Source organism: Oncorhynchus kisutch, linkage group LG3 (genome assembly GCF_002021735.2).
Source record: "Oncorhynchus kisutch isolate 150728-3 linkage group LG3, Okis_V2, whole genome shotgun sequence".
Taxonomy (NCBI): domain Eukaryota; kingdom Metazoa; phylum Chordata; class Actinopteri; order Salmoniformes; family Salmonidae; genus Oncorhynchus; species Oncorhynchus kisutch.
Genome location: NC_034176.2, coordinates 54,506,550 through 54,520,458, shown reverse-complemented (window position 1 = coordinate 54,520,458; position 13,909 = coordinate 54,506,550). Strand labels below are relative to the sequence as shown.

At 44.8% G+C, this 13,909-nt stretch overlaps 1 pseudogene; it reads right to left on the bottom strand.

Moving 5' to 3' along the window:
* The window catches only part of LOC116360794 (uncharacterized), a 138,275-nt pseudogene that overhangs the window by 113,631 nt on the left and 10,735 nt on the right, over positions 1-13,909 (bottom strand).

The window sequence follows — 13,909 nt, the reverse complement described above, 5'->3', positions numbered from 1 at the left end:
CTTTTTCTCTTAGAGAGAGGAAGTGTGTGTGTGTGTGTGTGTGTATGTGTCTAATGCATTTAGGCAGTGATAGAGTGAGAGGGAGTGTATATGTGTTTCAGTGACAGGGACACAGCAGAAGTGTGCGTGTGTGTGCGCGCGCGTGCATGCATGCATGCATGCGGGTGCATGTGTGTAAGGGTAACAGGAGTGAAGGTGGAGTTAAACCCTGGTATTTCTCAGGTTAATCTGCATTTTCTGTACATTGTGTGTGTACATGCATGTGTGTGTGTGTGTTTTTCGCTCACAGGAATATTGGCTCTTGATATTTTTGCTTCGCTATGACCAATAATCCTAATTTGTCATTCACGTTAGACACTATGTTTTCTGATAAGGACCACCCACTAGGCACAGACGTGTCTATTTTTGATTTATATTTGATTGAGTTGTTAAAAATTGGGTGAAAAAAATACAAAATGACCTTACGTTGATTACTTTTTGTAAATCCAATCAGTTTTCCACATTGATTCAACGTCATCATTTTTGTTGTTGTTTAAATGATGTGGAAACAGCATTGACTGAACCAATTTTTGCCCAGTGGGCAATTCTGTTTGACCATTTACCGGTAGCATCCCCAGTGTTTACAGATAAGGTCTTGCTCTTTTCTAGCATTAGCGTAGCACTCCCAGTAGAAACAGAAAACAACATGTTTCTCTCCTGAGCTGAGCTAGCATACTACAGTACAGTAGGTACCGGTGGGAAGTCTAGCCCAGAAACGTATGAAAACCTTTAGGAAACTTTAGGAATAGCCTAATGATAAGGTGCTTCGTTCAGTAAGTGGTTGTCTGGTTGGGGAATGCTTTTGTAACAATAGTTAATAGAAGACTCAGGGTAGGGTGCTCTTGCATATGCCAATGCAATATTTATTAGTCGCCCAGGGCTTGAAATACTGGAGCTGAAAGATAAATGGAAAAAGTTACTTCCTTAGGAGACGTTTTAGATTTTTTTATTAAATGATAATTGGTCCCTTAAATGTCTTCCTCACCTTGTCTCCTACCTAACTATAGCAATTACCTGGAGTGAAACCCCGGTGTCATTTACAACATTTAGCTTTTTCTCTAAAGCTATTCGCCTTATTCTGGAACGTCAGCGAGATCGTTGCCATTGTGTTTCTATTTCCGGCAATATTCGCGTGACACTAGCGCATGCAAAAGTGGTACTTTCGGTTGAGAGCTTGACAGTTTCACACTGACCGAACCGCACAAAATCTTAAAATCGATCAACAAGACAAGGGTTATATGTTCAGTACGAGGTTGTCACAATAATTGGATGAAGAGGAGGGAGTTTTTACAACAGCAATGTTTTGAACACCAACCTCTGCGTCGATCGGAATGTACCTGTGGGAGCCCCATACGACCTGCATCCACCTCCTAAAGACACCGCGTCTTTGCGGCTCTGGCTCAAAGCGTTGAACCTAAAGCTAACGTGAGGGTTCATGTGAAACGCGTCATTCAAAGGCTCAAGCGGGTTTAGAGTCATCTCAGAGAGTGTCAATCAATCTCATCTAAAAATGGACAAAACACTTTTAATATGTGCTGCCCTGTGTAACCTGCGTGGTGATATCATTCATGAAGATGCTGAATGAACTGACCAGTCAAATGCAATTCACAGTATCGATTTCCCAATATGAATTAAAGTTATGTTAAATACATTTCAATTCATTATATAACAACTCGACTTAATTATTTATTTTACATACTCATGGATATGAATTTAAAAAACAAAGCCATACAAATAATTTCCACATTACTGTGACTGTTGATGCATTAAGTCAATAATTGAAAACAATGTGTTAATAGTAACTGCAAACAGCAGAGACGTCTGACTACATCCTTCTACAGAGCTGCATGTATTTGTCACTCGGTGACAATCTGTCTGCCAGATGCTCCTCAACAATAAATGGTAGCATGTGGGTAAAGTAGAATGCCTTCAACCTCAGGACAGCCTCTGCACAGAACTGTGCATCATGGGGAACAGGGATGACAACTTGCTGGGACGGAGTCCAGATGAGCACCTTACTTTCTCTCAGTCCTGTGCAAAACATACCAATTTGCACCTGCATGCAGTAGACACATGACCCATGTGGTCACATCACAGGCTTTCTCATTGAAGACATCATCCAGAGAATCACAGCCCTTCCCCATGACAGGACACTTGATCTCCAACAGCTCCTCGGAGTTCAGCACTCCGTCAGGGCTTGCTGATAGCCGTGGCTCTTCAGCAGTGCCTCTGTGGTCCACAGAGTATCCACAGTATCCACAGTCTTCCGGCCACTTGGAGGCCATCAGCTCATTATCTTTCCGGTAGCGTGTGGCTGCATTCCCTCGGAACCTGGGATACAGATGCTCTTGGAGAAATTGAACAGGGTTGATGGATTCCCTGACAGGGACCTTCTTTGCTGAGCTTGCAGTAACTCTAAGCTTCCTTGAGTCCTGCCACAAGTGTGAGGCACTCTGCTCCTTTGTGGTCTGCTCCAAAAGCAGTCGCCTGGGTTGGGTCAAGTTTCACACATTGTTTGTAAAAGGACAGGGAGCCTGGGCAGTTGTAATTGATATGTTCTCCATGTGGCTGGGAAAGAGTAGGGACTCTATATTAAGTTATTATATGGAGTTAGAACGCATTGAACAGAAGAGACACACATCAGTTCAAATACAAATGGTACCAGCCAACAATAAATATTCCTTTCAGTCCCATTTTACCTGGGATGCTACTGGCTTGAATATGATTGCCAGTTCAGCAGACTCCCCACAGGCAGAGTCAGGTGTCTCAGGCTCCTATTCAATTCCTCCTGTGAGTGGAATGCAGGGGTGGACATTCTGGATGCTGTTCTGCGTATTGGTCACTGGCCTTATGGTGTGTGAAGTCAATGCTGTTTAACCGCTTTGGCTCAAGGTTCCTCCGAGTCCCTGCATTCCATTGTCGCCGCTCATCTGTGCAGGCTATTGCCAGTTAGCCCACTGGACACTGCATTCTGCACCTGTAATAGAGAATGTTTGTTACAAAAAGACATTCCGAGAAAATCCCATTATTAACTATTGCGTGACTGAGGACAATGTGATCAACTTCATCAAAACACATGCAAGTTTCATCATAAGCTCACCTTGCTATTGTTCCCAATGAGATTATACCACTTATATACTTACCATACTTTAGGCATTACCCCCAACCACAATGATATTTTACAAACCTCATTCACCCAGATAAACAATAACACTAAAGATGTTTAAATACATTTTCTACCCTACTCACCGGGACTCCATAAACCTACCTTGCTTCACCTACATGAGATTTGACAGGATACTTACAGATTCCCCACATTAATACAGCAGTTCTGTTGATCCGCAAATATACGTTAACATAACCAGTGATGCTGGATACAAGTACGTTCTCAATTCCGCCTATCATCCTACAAAACGTTTGGTCTGACTGCTATGATAAACATGACTATTTTATCATTCTGTGTCTGGATGAGGCGGTATTGCGCACATTCGTCTATAAAAGGAACAAAGAATATAGGCCATGAACATCGATTACAAGATCAAGTAATGCGGAGATTGATCGTAGATATAATCTGAGAATTCTATCATAACGTTAGCCTATGGATTATAGTAGCTGTCACCACAACACATGTATGCTGCTTGTAGGCTGCTTGTATGCTGCTTGTATGCTGCTTGTAGGCTGCTTGTAGGCTGCTTGTATGCTGCTTGTAGGCTGCTTGTAGGCTGCTTGTTGGCTGCTTGTAGGCTGCTTGTAGACTGCCTGTATGCTGCTTGTATGCTGCTTGTAGGCTGCTTGTAGGCTGCTTGTAGACTGCCTGTATGCTGCTTGTATGCTGCTTGTAGGCTGCCTGTATGCTGCTTGTAGGCTGCTTGTATGCTGCTTGTAGGCTGCTTGTAGGCTGCTTGTATGCTGCTTGTAGGCTGCTTGTAGGCTGCTTGTTGGCTGCTTGTAGGCTGCTTGTAGACTGCCTGTATGCTGCTTGTATGCTGCTTGTTGGCTGCTTGTAGGCTGCTTGTAGACTGCCTGTATGCTGCTTGTATGCTGCTTGTAGGCTGCTTGTTGGCTGCTTGTAGGCTGCTTGTAGACTGCCTGTATGCTGCTTGTAGGCTGCCTGTATGCTGCTTGTAGGCTGCTTGTAGACTGCCTGTATGCTGCTTGTAGGCTGCCTGTATGCTGCTTGTAGGCTGCTTGTATGCTGCTTGTAGGCTGCCTGTATGCTGCTTGTAGGCTGCTTGTAGGCTGCTTGTATGCTGCTTGTAGACTGCCTGTATGCTGCTTGTAGGCTGCTTGTATGCTGCTTGTAGGCTGCTTGTAGGCTGCTTGTATGCTGCTTGTAGACTGCCTGTATGCTGCTTGTAGGCTGCCTGTATGCTGCTTGTAGGCTGCTTGTAGGCTGCTTGTAGGCTGCTTGTATGCTGCTTGTAGGCTGCCTGTATGCTGCTTGTAGGCTGCTTGTATGCTGCTTGTAGACTGCCTGTATGCTGCTTGTAGGCTGCCTGTATGCTGCTTGTAGGCTGCTTGTAGGCTGCTTGTAGGCTGCTTGTAGGCTGCTTGTAGGCTGTAATCACTTATGTCAAGTAATGTTAGACTTAGAAATGCAAGTGACTTTGCTTATTAGGCGACCTTCCACAATATTGAGGCTGCATGACTTTCCAAGGTCAGCGGTGCAAGATCTACTGATCCGCTGTTGGATACAAGTACCCAAGCTGAGTGGTAAGAGCTGCTTGATTGGCTGGGCTGAACATTGGGCTTCAAAAATATACCAATCCTTTTCCCTCCTCCTGGTGAAGAAGAACTCGGCCCACATTACCACTGTGGAGGTACTGATAGGCCTCTGTACTCTTGTAGTTTTTCATAGTGGAACCATCCACTCCCAAGGAGAGCACAAAGTAATTAAAAATGTCAAATTTCAGGCCATTTTATCATGTCATCCACCCAAGTATTAATCATGGACGGATGTGGTATGGTGATACCATCAACACCATTATCCAAGAAACCCTAGACCCACTCCAATTTGCATACGGGCCCAACAGATCCACAGATAATGCCATCTCTATTGCACTCAACACTGCCCTTTCCCACCTGCAGCTGGATCAAATCAAATGTATTTATATCGCTCTTCTTACATCAGCTTATATCTCAAAGTGCTGTACAGAAACCCAGTCTAAAACTCCAAACAGCAAGCAATGCAGGTGTAGAAGCAACTGGATCCTGGACTTCCTGACGGGCCGCCCCGAGGTGGTAAGGGTAGGTTACAATACATTCGCCACGCTGATCCTCAACACGAGGGCCCTTCAGGGGTGCTTGCTCAGTCCCCTCCTGTACTTGTTCACAACAGTGACACAACAGTTATAGACATGGCTACAGTGGAGCAGGTTGAGAGCTTCAAGTTCCTTGGTAACCACATCGCCAACAAAATGTCATGGTCCAAACACACAGTCGTGAAGAGGGCACGACAAAAACGATTCCCCCTCGGGAGACTGAAAAGATTTGGCATGGGCCCTCAGATCATCAAAATATTCTACAGCTGTACCATCGAGAGCGTTGTACCACTGGTTGCATCACTGCCTGGTATGGAAACTGTTCGGCTTAGTGTGCACTACAGAGGGTAGCGCGTACAGCCCAGTACATCACTGGGCCAAGCTTCCTGCCATCCAGGACCTCTATGCCAGGCGGTGTCAGAGGAAGGCCATAAAAATTGTCAAAGACTCCAGCCACCCTAGTTATAGACTGTTCTCTCTGCTACCGCACGGTAAGCAGTACCGGAGTGCCAAGTCTAGGTCCCAAAGGCTTCTTAACAGCTTCTACCCCCAAGCCATAAGACTCCTGAACAGTTAATCAAAGGGCTACCCAGACCCCTCTTTTACGCTGCTGCTACTCTCTGTTTATTATCTATGTCTAGTCACTTTAACTTTTAACTTTTACCTACATGTACATATTTTACCTACATGTACATATTGATAATGTTATTTTACTGCTTCTGTTTAATTATTTGTTACTTTTATTTTCTATTTTTTACTTAACACTTATTTTTATTAAATGATGTTTACTGGTTATTCAAATGTTGTTCAACTTGGAGCACTGGACATAACACTAATCTATTTTCTATTTTTCCTCTCTCCTCTGTTTCTGCCCATTCTTTCCTCTGATGCTGTGGGCCTTCCTGAAACAGGTAAGAAAGATTTGTCTATTTTTTAAACTTTCTTTTAACGGGTAGCTGCATCCATTTCCTCCTGATGCTAAAAGCTGCTGCTGATGAAAGCTAGCTACTTTTCTCCATAACACCATATCTTTACTTTGACACACAGAGTAAGGGTGTGTGTGCGTCTGTGCACTCATTTGCCATGTGGGAGTGTAACCGCTGAAAAATGTTATCTTAACATGGTACCTCTCGGTTGTAGTAATGCCCTATTTACCGTAACACTGACCAGGTCTAGGCACTTCCTGTCTGTCTTTTTTGTTGTTGTAACACAACAACATCATCTAATTGAAAATGAATGATTGAATGGAATTGTTTTTTTTCCCTCTAAGAGCTGGAGGAATTTGCTCAATTGTTATTTCCATTTCAATGTGACACCGGTCAAAACACAGCCTCTATTATTGATTCATATGTCACATATAACACACTATGACAGGAGTAGCCTATGCAGAATACATTATAGTCTCATTACATGGAACTGTACTGTATACTGTTGTCATATACACGACATGGCCAAAAGTATGTGGACGTCCCTTAAATTGACTGGATTTGGTTATTTCAGCCACACCAGGGGCTTACAGGTGTATAAAATCGAGCACACCGCCGTGCAATCTCCATAGACAAACATCGGCAATAGAATTGTGCGTACTGAAGAGCTCGGTGACTTTCAACATGGCAACGTCATAGGATGCTACCTTTCCTACAAGACAGTTCATAACATTTCTGCCCTGCTAGCGCTGTCCCGGTCAACTGTAAGTGCTGTTATTGTGAAGTGGAAACGTATAGGAGCAACACTGGCTCATCCACGAAGTGGTAGGGCACACAAACTAACAAGCCTAAGATCACCATGCGCAATGACAAGCGTCGGCTGGAGTGGTGTAAAGCTCGCCGCCATTGGACTCTGGAGCAGTGGAAATGCGTTCTCTGGAGTGATGAATCCCGCTTCACCATCTGGCAGTCCGACGGACAAATCTGTGTTTGGCAGATGCCAGGAGAACTCTACCTGCGCGAATGCATAGTGTCAACTGTAAAGTTTGGTGGAGGAGGAATAATGGCCCGGGGCTGTTTTCATGGTTCGGCCTAGGCCCCGTAGTTCCAGTGGGAAAAGCTTAATGCTACAGCATACAATGACACTGTAGACGGTTCTGTGCTTCCAGCTTTGTGGCCATTGTTTGAGGGAGGCCTTTTCCTGTTTCAGCATGACAGTGCCCCTGTGCACAAAGAAAGGTCCATACAGAAATGGTTTGTCGAGATTGGTGTGGAAGAACTTGACTGGCCTGTGTCCCATACCAACACACTGTCTGCCTACGCCACTCCCTTGGACCTCTGTGTAGTCTTGCTTTGAATGATTTTGTTTTGGCTCTCATTTGCCTAGTTGACACACACCACCTTTTCATCCAGAGCCCTGACCTCAACCCCATCGAACACGAGCCAGGTCTAATTGCCCAACATCAGTGCCCGACCTCACTAATGCTCTTGCGGCTCAATGGAAGCAAGTCTCTGCAGCAATGTTCCAACATCTAGTGAAAAGCCTTCCCAGAAGAGTGTATGCTATGATAGCAGCAAACGGGGGACCAACTCCATATTTTTGCCCATTATTTTGGAATGAGAAGTTCGACATGGAGGTGTCCACATACTCTTGGGTGTGTAGTGTATTTAGATTGATGCTGTCACGTTCTAAGGAAGTGAAACATGGCTAATGATTGGACAGTAGGCTCCAAGCCGTGGGAGTTAATTGCTTGTCAAGGGAACGTTGAGGTTTGTGGATCGCGAACAACAACACCATTGATTGACAGACAAAGAATTGCTATGGAAACGTGGGGGATTCCTCTTCTCTGCCTGTCAACCTTGCTCAGGTGTCGCTGTGAGAAAGCCTTGTCTTGGTTTTTAGGGTGTGTGTGTTCTTTTGTGGGTCTATGACCTGAATGTGCTATAGGCTATTACATAATTCGCAAGTGACACACACACACACACACACACACACACACACACACACACACACACACACACACACACACACACACACACACACACACACACACACACACACACAGGCTGACAGTGGGAGCTCTAACGATATTATAGACAGAGCTGTGTTTGTTGTCTCTCTCCTCCGTATATTTAGTCTTTATAATGGCTCCTTGCCCTCTATAGCCGTTCTCTTTTTTCCTCCATCTCTCCTTGTCTCCATCTTTTTCCCCTTGCCTCCCCCCCTTTATTTCAATCTCTCCTCTTTCACTCACTCTCTCCATCCTCAGCTCTGTGTGTTCCCCCGTTCCTTATCCCTTATATCGTTGCTTCTTCCCTCACTCTCCATGGTTGAGTGTACTGGAGTAGACTTGTGTTAATACTAGGGAGGGCGTCACTGCCAGCCCTCCCCAGCAACTCAGTGTTGTCTCCGCTGGTGGTCTTGTCTCCTACCATGGGGGGCCTGTCTCCGTGGGTCTGTGTTTATCAAATCTTGTTCAACTGACGCCTGGCAGGCCGGCGCACGAGGCTAGTATTTATCTAACATCACACACTCCCTCTTCCCAACCCTAACATATTAGGCACGGGCAGGGTTTAAAAAAACAGGTGAAACATTGAAAGGATGTGTCCAGTTGGGCCTAGCGTTTGTTTGCCTTTGTTTTGGAAACCATCGTGAACTCCTTAGCCTTGGCTTTGTGCTTTTATTGGCCACCGAGGCAGAAACCAGGACAACCAAATACGGTGTGCAGAGGTGACCAAACAAAGCACACCCCTGGGTATTACAGTCAGTATTGCAATGTAAAAATATATATTTCTCTGCGTTCTCTATTTCTTTAGCAACGTCTTGTCTGGCCTGTAAGGAGACAGAGTGGGTGCTGATCGGGTTGTGTGTGTGTGTGTGTGTGTGTGTGTGTGTGTGTGTGTGTGTGTGTGTGTGTGTGTGTGTGTGTGTGTGTGTGTGTGTGTGTGTGTGTGTGCGTGCATGTTGAGTTGACTGCACTTGGAACACTGTGTCTAACCCTCACCCCCAGCCCCAACCCCCACCCTCAACCCCACCCCCACCCTCAACCCCACCCCCACCCTCAACCCCACCCCCACCCATGCCACCAGAACAGCCTCATTGCCTCTGTGGCTATTTTCACCCTCCTGTTAGACGTCACTCCTGCTGGCTCTGGTTGAAGCTTTCCTGGCAGGGCCCCTCTGAGCCGTACCAGTCCAGGAAAGAATACTCGTCCTGGGCCTCGAGTCAGGCCCAGCCAACCTGTAGAGCGGATGGACTCTGGAAGTGTTGGTCTTGCAATATGAACTGTGTAGCCTGTTTCCTACATATGTTATGTGAAGATGACGAACTCACTCGTTACACAACTTACAGCAGGACTGCCTGGGCGAAGTCTGTTAACACAATTCAAAACAAGCTACGACAGCGAGGCCCTGTTGACTTCGGGGTGAACTCTTCGGGGGACACACGAGCAGAGGGAGTGGGAGGGAAGAAGACATGAAGGGATCCATCCCCGCTGTCAGTGTGACGTTGAGGTTCGATGGCAGGGAGGCAGAGGATGGCGGATGAAACGAGGGAGAGGAGGAGGTGGCAGAGGGATGAAGAGGAAGGGAAGGAGAAGTTGTAGGAGGGAGGAGGGCAGGTTGGGAAAAAAGGGTACGTGGGGCAGAGGGTGGACGGAGGAGAGAGGTGGAGGGTGAGAGCCAGATGTTTTGCCATGGGATGCGTAGCTGTAGCAGCACTGCTGTGTGTTAAAATGGAAAATAAGAGGAGCTAAACATGTGAGGCTTTATGTGGTCCCCTCTCACTCTTTCATTAGGGCTTTTATGGCCATTTTGGTGTAAATTGGGATTTTCTAATGCGTCATTGGCTTTACGTAATTGACAGTGGCTGCTTGCCTGTGTGGCAATGTGTGTGTGAGGTTGGGGACAACGTTTACTGGTTACTGACTAGTTCTGCGTTGCATCCAAGGCTGATAGAAAGATAGGCACACAGACTAGACAGGCAGATAAAAATATACCGACAGAAAGGAACTGTCCCCGTAGGGTCAAAGGGCAATGGCATCGTTGCTAATCTGTCCAATCAGAGTGTGTATTGACAGAGTGAGTGGATAAGTGGTGGTGCGTGTCCGGACCCACCGATCTGCCAAGACTACTTATTGCTCTACTACACTAAGAGTATCATAGTAGGTAAACACAAAACCTGTTTACTGTACCTGCTCCATGTCTGTCTCTGTGGTAAGAAGATTACTCCACTCAAATGTGAGGAGCAGCTGGTGTGTGCGTGTGTGTGCGCGGGTGTGTGTGTGCAGGCGTGCGTGTGCTTGTGTGTTTGTTAGGGAAAGTATTGCCTTGAAATGTCTATGGGTCATCCACTCTTATGAGCTAAAAGGATCTCACTGTTTTTCTGCACTTTATCTTGTTCTGTCCTCTTAATCTATTCTGTCCTGCCCCCCTCCCCCCCTCTCTCTTTGTGCTTTGGTTTACATTCATCGACTCTGTGATAGTGTGACTTTTAGTCTGAGGCGCTAAGCTGAGGTGTGCGTGTGGACTTTTGTGAATCCTTACAGTTGTCAAGCATAGCTGTCGCTTAGCAGCCTTAATAGCATAATGGGATGCCCAGAAAATTAGGCTCGGCTGGATAACCCTCTCTCTCCTCTCTCTTTCTGTCTCGGTCCTCTCAATGCCCTCTCTTTCTCTCCTTCTCTCTCTGACGTTCTTCTCTGTGTCTCTCTATCTACCCCCAAATTAGGCTCACCTGGACCACCCTTCCTCTCCTCTCTTTTGCTCTCCATGCCATCTCTTTCTCTCTCTGACGTTCTTCTCTGTGTCTCTCTATCTACCCCCAAATTAGGCTCACCTGGACCACCCTTCCTCTCCTCTCTTTTGCTCTCCATGCCCTCTCTTTCTCGCCTTCTCTCTTTGACGTTCTTCTCTGTGTCTCTCTATCTACCCCCAAATTAGGCTCACCTGGACCACCCTTCCTCTCTTTCTCTCCTTCTCTGCCATATTGTCTCCTTCTCTCGCTTCCCACTTCTCTTTCTTTCTCTATCTGTGTCTCTCTACTAAACCCACTTTCTCTGTCCTTTACATTTTTTACATTTATTTATTTCACCTTTATTTAACCAGGTAGGCCAGTTGAGAACAAGTTCTCATTTACAACTGTCGACCTGGCCGTGATAAAGCAACGCAGTGCGACAAAAACACGCAACACAGAGTTACACATAAACAAACGTACAGTCAATAATACAATAGAAATATCTATGTACAGTGTGTGCAAATGTAGAAGAATAGGGAGGTAAAGGCAATAAATAGGCCATAGCGGTGAAATAATTACAAATTTAGCATTAACACTGGAATGATATATGTGCAGATGATGATATGCAAGTAGAGATACTGTGGTGCAAAAGAGCTAGAGGATAAATAACAATGTGGGGATGAGGTAGTTGGGTGGGCTATTTACAGATTGGCTGTTTACTGGTACAATGATCGGAAAGCTGCTCTGACAGCTGATGCTTAAAGTTACTTCCTTATATTGTATTACAACGTTTAAAAAAAAGTGAGATATAGGCTTTAGGCACGAACGCATCGGCCATCACCAGCGAGTGACCTGGCAATCATGGGGTGAGTCAGTGAAACTGGAAAGCATTTTTAGGGCTATAATTTCCTCCTCATATTGTAGCCTACAATATGTCTCCACACACCTAGACCTAGGCCATTTGTGGATTCAACGTTGTTTTTGTTGATCTCAGATTCTCAGTTTGTCAGTGTCAAAGTACCCTGTAATTTCGATCATTTGTACGGTATAAAAAAATATTCAGACAAAGTCTCCGGCCATGTAAAATTATGTCGAATTGCATGAACGGCGTATGTAAAAGGCCACCCTAGGCTCCTAAAATGTTCCCCATGTGTGCATCTTCTATAAGTGCCTCTACTGCTCTATGCCACTACACAAATGCGATGATAAGCATACATTTTTTTGTATTAGGAACACCTTCCTAATATTGAGTTGCACCCCCTTTTGCCCACAGATCGGCCTCAATTCATCAGGGCATGGATTTCACAAGGTGTCGAAAGCGTTCCACAGGGTTGCTGGCCCAGTTTGACTCCAATGCTTCTCACAGTTGTCAGGTTGGCTGGATGTCCTTTGGGTAGTGGACCATAGAGTACTTGATAGACACAGGAAACTGTTTCTTGATACAAACCAGTGTGCCTGGCACCTACTACCATACCCTGTTCAAAGGCACTTAAATAGTTTGTCTTTCCCATTCATCCTCTGAATGGCACACATTCACATTTTGGTTTTGTGGGTTATTGTCTATGTGTAGTTGCATGTCAGCCCTCGTTCTATATAGTGGCACGGTCGTTTTTTTGTTAGTTTGTTTAGTGTTCTTTCTTTATTAAAGAAGAATGTATTTATATCACGCTGCGCCTTGGTCTCCTCATTATGACAACTGCAGACCTTTGGAACATCTACATTTTAAAAAGTCTAATAAAATCGGATGATGTTTTGATGTTGGTGTGCCTTTTTTTCTCCACACATAGTGGTGTGTGTTCCTTTCAAACAACTCAACTTTAGTTTAATCTTTCCACAAAATATTTTGCTATTATCGCTGTGGAACATCCAGATGCTCTCTTGCGAATTTCAGACGTGCAGCAATTATTTTTTTGGGACAGCAGTAGCTTCTTCCGTGGTGTCCTCCCATGAACACCATTCTTGTTTAGTGTTTTACATATCGTAGACTCATCAACAGAGATGTTAGCATGTTCCAGAGATTTCTGGAAGTCTTTAGCTGACAGTTTAGGATTCTTCTTAACCTCGTTGAGCATTCTGCGCTGTGCTCTTACAGTCATCTTTGCAGGACAGCCACTCCTAGGGAGAGTAGCAACAGTGCTGAACTTTCTCAATTTATAGACAATTTGTCTTACCGTGGACTGATGAACATCAAGGCTTTTAGAGATACTTTTGTAACCCTTTCCAGCTTTATGCAAGTCAACCATTTTTAATATTAGGTCTTCTGAGATCTCTTTTGTTCAAGGCATGGTTCACAACATTCACACATTTTCTGAGTGTTTTTGTTATAGGGCAGGGCAGCTCTAACCAACAACCCCAATCTCGTCTCATTGATTGGACTCCAGGTTAGCTGACTCCTGACTCCAATTAGCTTTTGGAAAAGTCCTTAGCCTAGGGGTTCACATAGTTTTTCAAACCTCTACTGTGAATGTTTAAATTATGTATTCAATATAGACAACAAAAATACAATAATTTGTGTGTTGTTTGTCTATTGTTGTGCCCAGATAAAATTTTATGACCAATTTACGCAGAAATCCAGGTAATTTCAAAGGGTTAAGGGTTCACATACTTTTTATTGCCACTGTACACTAAATAATATGTGTGAAATTGGTTTTGATTTAGAATGGACCATTATCATGCAACTGTCTTGAAATGGGCATGTAATCTATGCACTTAAATAGGGAATGGAGGATGCTTTTCCCATGGTTCATTTTCATGCCAGCCAAGTAGGCTATACGCCTGTTGTAATGAGAAGCAATGTGCTTAATATTAGGAAAGTTGAGAAATAAATATATTAGGCCTAGTCTGTAGACAGCTGATGGGATCCTACTCTTTTTAAGAGGCCATCACTGTGTTTTCTTGCGCAATTGCAAATCCTATAGGAATGTTGCGCCACATGCGCTCATGGGCTC